The 6000-nt window shown below is 47.8% G+C and overlaps 1 pseudogene; it reads right to left on the bottom strand.

The window, feature by feature from the left end:
- Positions 1-3674: 3674 nt before the first annotated feature.
- LOC131492413 (src substrate cortactin-like) overlaps positions 3675-6000 on the bottom strand; it is a 50307-nt pseudogene continuing 47981 nt past the window's right edge.

Below are 6000 nucleotides of genomic sequence, written 5' to 3'. Positions count from 1 at the left end.
AATGGTCCCGGGGACAGCATCAACAGCCTCCTGAGCATCTTGGACGTCATCACCAGCCACCAGCACCCCCAGGGCACTATGTCTGCCCAGGTGGCCTGAGACTTCAACGTGCTGCCACCGCCGGTGGAGGCTTTCTCTGCCATGTCCACCAAGTACCCCGAGAGCTTGGTGCAGGTGGGGCAGATCATCCTGGTGAGGTTACAGTGGGAAACCTTTCTGGCACTTCACAACCATCTGGGTCTGACCAATGAGCTCTTCAGCCACGGGATCCAGCCCCTGCGCCTCTTCCCTGGCCCTGGCCTCCTGGACCGAACCGACCCTGTGCATGGCTCCAAGCAGGTGGTCAGTGCCTCAGCTATCGAGGAGCCAAGGGAGAATCATGGCCAGCATGACCTCACTGGAGCCCTACTACCTGAACTTGCAGGGGAGCCAGTGACCACTCCCTCCTCAACAGCCATGTCTTTCCCCATCATGCCAAAGCTGGCAACATCATCACCCGCCAAGGTGACCAGGATGTAAGACTGCACTTTGTGCTGTGGGGCTGCCTGCACGTCTACACCTCCTCTCACCAGGGGACTTGCCTGGTGTCAAAGACTACAGAAGGCCCTCTCAATAGACAGTAGACAGGGCCACTTACGGGTATCACTCCATGGGGCCACCCCTCCAGAGTCAAGAGGGCCAATCCTGAGGAGCCCCCGACTTGGAAGACTGACCCAAGTCCGACGAACCCACTCAGAGTGACCTTTCGGAGAATCCTACATTCTTAGGATCTTCAGCCCTGCTCCAGCCACACCCCGGAAGCTGGCTGGTCTGTGCATGGCAGAAGCTCAAAGAATCGCCAGTCTGATAACATCAGTAGACTGTGTTACTCCTTGCCATCGGGTTGGCAGAGGTTGCCCCAGAAAGCTGGGGAAATAGAGAGATGTTCCCATCTGCACTCACTTTCCTCTTATGGATAGGACATTTTGTTGGTATTGATTTCCTTGAATCTGGGCCCCATTTGTAAGTATGGGGTACACTGAATGGAAGACTCTGGGAGATTTAAAAGGTTACTCTTTGGGTATGCTAGTTTGCCTGCCAGTAAGGAGGTGGCCAATGCCACTTTAGGAAGTGTTTACACTGACGTATGTGCCTCAAGCTTCGGAAAAAAGAGATTAAATGATTTTCAGGATAAAAGTTGATGCTTAGAATAATGCTCAGCCTTAAGGCCTAGGCTAAATGATCTGTGTTACTACCCATCTGCCGAGGGTCAGGAATAGCCACGGGGAAAGGACTGGCATAGGAGTCACAGGCGCTTCTGTGGGACTAACCAGTGGCCGACTCCTTAGCGTCATTACAGAGAAAACTAAGATCCGTGGCAGGAGTTGCCCTCTAAAACAGATGGGCACTTGGCCTCCTCACTGCCGATAAAGGGGACACCTGCATCTTCCTTGGGGAAAAAAAATGCTGTTATTTTGTAAATCAGTCAGGAATAGTCACAACCAAAGTCAGGGAACTAAGAAATGGAACCAGCCCGTAAAAAATGAAGATGATGCCCTCTAATAGAGACTAGGTCTGTCTAAAGGGGCATCCAAAGGTGTAATGTTAGGGAACAATCTCTGAGAAGAGGGCCAACAGGACTGATAAGGGAATTCTAGTCCTAGTCTGAAGACTACCCTCCCGGGATTTCCTTCCTACCCTGCTTGCCACAGGCACCAAATTACTACTCGTGAGAGGTGCTGAAGTAACCGAGGACGATACATTGTCCCCTCTATTGATGCTCTGGCCTCAGATCTCTGGAGAATGATCTCCTCTGGGCCCACCGGTGTAAAATAAACCTTCCTTCCAAGATCTCTGAGTGCCGCTTTCTTCTTCTGCCAGGTGATCCAGACCAGTTTCCCTAACAAGACAATTGGCTCTCATCATCATAGTTCTTAATCCAGGAAATGAATGAGGGAGAAGCCCACACATACAGGTAGAGTAGCCAGAGTGTATAGGGAGAAAAAAAGAGAGAGGGTTAGAGTCCCTATATTAGGGATGGCCTGTGTAAAATACACTGCACTATTTCAGGGCATTGATTGACTGCCAATGACTGGAAGCTGGCCTTGCTGCCTTGGTTGGGAATACTGCCCTGTAGCCGACGGTCATTCCAAAGACACCACAATAGCAGTATCAAAGCCCTATGTGCCTTAGAAGACACTGTCACTTCCTCCAAGGTAGCTCTCAACACACTGGAGGCATGGCAAGAGTGTCATAACTAAGTTCTCATGTAATTCACCTAGTCAATGAGTGCAGAGGTCCTCATTTAATTTTCTTCCTTGTTCACAGTGTCTTTTCTTGTTTTGTTTCTAAATTCCAGTTAGTTTATATGAAGAATTATATTACTTTCCGGTCTACTATTCCATAGATCACTCTGCGCTCATTATGACAAGGACACTGCTTCCACCGCATCACCGATTTCACCACCCCCCAGTGCTATCCACCACCCCTCTGATACTATGAGATTGTTCTCTAATCTTAAGAGTCTGTTTCTTGATTGTCTGTTCTTTCACTCTCTCTCTCTCTCTTTTTCCATTTGCTTGTTTGTTACTTCAACATATGAGGAAAATTATTGCATGGTGTTTGCCTTTTTCTGATTCACTTATTTCACTTAACATCATACTCTGTACCTCCATCCGTCTCCTATATAGATACAGATATATAGATAGGTAGATATATATATATATATATATATATATATATATATATATGTGTGTGTGTGTGCGTGTATGTATATATATATGGGTATGTATATAAGGGGATATATATTGATATATGGATAAATATATATGTATATATATTGATATATGGATATAGTTTTATAGATATCTATTTACATATATTGACATGAACATATACAGATGGATATACATTCATGTATATAGATAGATATAGACACAGATACAGATACATATCCATACACACACACACATACACACACAACCCAAAAGAAGGAATGGATCCTTTCCATTTGCAAGGACATGTTTGAAGTAGATAGTATGATGCTAACTGACATAACTGTCAGAGAAAGACAAATACCATGCAATAATTTCACTCCTATATGGAATTGAAGAAACAAAAAGCAAAGGAAAAAAGTTAAGGGATGAAGCAAAACTCTATTAGGACTTGCTGCCACGGACTTTTGAGAAATTCACTATGGAAAACCGTCTCTCCCCACAACAGGAACAATACATTTGTATTTTACAGACATTGGAAAATTTGGGCAACACTATTGTCAATCAGAAAGCACTCCTTACATTATTAATGATTACCCAGCAACACTGCCCTTGGTTCCCCACACAAGGAACTTGTGGTCTTAACAATTGGGAACAAGTAGGGAAAACATTTAAAGCTGGGCATTCTGAGGGGGTAACATTCCCCCTGAGGTCATCCTCGCTTGGTCCACTGTTGACACTGCCCCTCTCCCCTTGAGTTCAGAGGATGTCTATACAGATGTCAAATTAGCCCGAATAGAGGAAAGAACTGAGCTTTTGGACAGTCAGCCTGTGCCTTTGGTGCCTTTACAGACAAGAGATACTCTCCCTCCCTCCAAAGGGTGGGAGGATGTGGAGCCTCTAAAAACCTCACCGACCAGTTCTGACAAAGTCCTCGCCCCCATGCAAAAGAGAACACACGAAGGAACCCCATAAGGCTGGTCAATTCCAGCTGTTTCCGTCGTCAAGCAACATGGGCAATAGGTCCGTGAAGGCCTGCTCTTTCTGATAGGAAAAGAATGGCAACAATCGGTTCAGCTGCATGTCCATCACAGCCCTTTTACCACGGGCACTTTTAAAAAATACTCATGCTACTTACTCCACGTGGCCCGGACTGGGGCTCTCTCATGAGCCTCATTTTGACTCCAGCCCAGTGTGCCGTCTGTGCCCACGAGGTTCAGGCAGCTTGTGTGGTTCCTGCCCTACAGACCTTTGATGCTGCTATTGCCGTGTCTTTCGAATGACTGTCTGCCACAGAACAGTCTAGCCAACCAAGGCAGCAAGCCCAGCTTCCACTCATTGTCAGAAACAATGCAGTGAAATGGTGTGGTGTATTTTACACAGGCGGTTTCTACTCCTACATGCCACGTCGGGGAGAGAGTCTGAACAGCACTGAAGAAGATCCAAGACAAGGCCCTGATCAGCAGGGTGCACGGCGGGCAGAGGGGCATGGGTAGCAGTCAGGGGATGCGCACTCCAGGGCCAAGTCCACCGCCTCACGACAGACGGGCAGGCCAGTGACAGGAAGTGTCCCGCGGGAGCACCAGCAGCTTCCCTGGGCAAATGCCGAGCTGGTGGTGTTTCCAGTCGTGGGGTTTAATTCATCTTTTAAAGATCTCTGGGTTTTTAATTCCTACGTGAGCTCTCTATTGTTAACGGTTGGCAATGATTTTCAAAATCTGAAACGTGCACGGGCACCTGGGTGGCTCATTTGGTGAAGCATCAGACTCCTGGTTTCACTCAAGTCATGATCTCGTGGCTCGCGAGTTTAAGCACCACGTCAGGCTCTGCACTGACAGTGTGGAGCCTCCTTGGAAATCTCTCTCTCCCTCTGTCTGCCGCTTCCCAGTTTATTATAAATAAATAAATAAATGCATGAATACACACATGCATACGTACATAAATGAATAAATAAACAAATAAACCAATAAAATCACACAAAACTTTAAATGTGCATGGACTCCTGGTGGCTCAGTTGTGCGAGCTATTGACTTGTGATATAGGGGTTGTATGTTTGAGCAGCACACTGTGTTTACGGATGACTTCAAAAAGATAAAATCTTTATGAACATTTTTAACATGCACGTGAAGTAAAACATTGCAAAAGAGCCAACAATCTGCAGCCTCTGCGGGAGGGTACTGCGTCTCTAACACACCCCGCATGCACACATCAGTGTATAACTGATGCCTGGCAGGGGTTTTAACGAGGGACAGGAAAACCAGCAGGGCCTGCAAGGATAATCTGGCAGCATCCACCAAAATTTTACATTCCACCTTCCGTGACCCGGCAGTTCCTTTTCTAGGAATTTACGCTTCTTAATAATCACTAATGTCTATGACACAAGAGAACAAGGTTTTTAACTTCAAAAACTGCATAGCGCCTGGATCCCATGGTCCAGAGAAGAAGGAAGTAGCTTGGGAGACTTGGGCCCTTCACGGGACTGGGGTTGAGCTGGCATCCGAAGGACGACAATCCCCCTAAACCCATGGAAGGGACAGGAGTGCTCTCACAAGTTCAGGTAAAAAGGCTGTGTGTGTAATGTGGGCCTGTCTCCCCGGGTCCTGTTCTGGGGACGCAGCAGGCGTCCCACACGACGGGGCCCCAAGCGGTGAGGACGTGCTGCCACAGGCTGACCTTTCTGTGACTCGTGTCTCTCGGTCATGCCCTGGAAATTGAAGTCCACGACACTCTTGTCCATGTGGTTTGCCTTCAGGCTGTACTTGATGCCAAAGTCACTCGAGTAATTTGAGGGGACAGGACAGGGGTCGGGGACAAAGACCGACGATGGACTGGTCTCTTGTCAATCACTCACGACAGCAACATTCCGGAATTAGGAGTCACCAGGACATGACGCACACGTATGAAAACACCACCCACGGTCACACACCAGTGAGCCGGCCTCGGCCTACAACTTGTGCACTGGGCAGCGAGGACCCCAAGCCTGTGACGGGCACCTGCTCCTGGGGCAGAAAAGAGCCGCGTTCCCACTCGGGAAAGTAACCCTTTGGAAGCTACACACTTACCATCCCTTTCCAAAGGGACAGGAAATGTCCACACCTGGCCACAGCACCCGCGCCCTGGCTCATCTGATGACAAGCAAGAGGAGGAAGTAACCGGCTTGCTCAAGACACATCAGGTCCTCTGAGAGGGTGACACTCTTTCATTGGTAAAAAAGGTTCTACGACATGGGCACAACTGAAAGGTCAGCCAATGACATATTAGAGCACCCGTGTCCAGTAAAAGTGAACCATCATTAATTGAAAGGCTT

This window comes from Neofelis nebulosa, chromosome 13 (genome assembly GCF_028018385.1).
Source record: "Neofelis nebulosa isolate mNeoNeb1 chromosome 13, mNeoNeb1.pri, whole genome shotgun sequence".
NCBI classification, from domain to species: Eukaryota; Metazoa; Chordata; class Mammalia; order Carnivora; family Felidae; genus Neofelis; species Neofelis nebulosa.
This window is presented reverse-complemented; position numbering and strand designations above follow the sequence as displayed.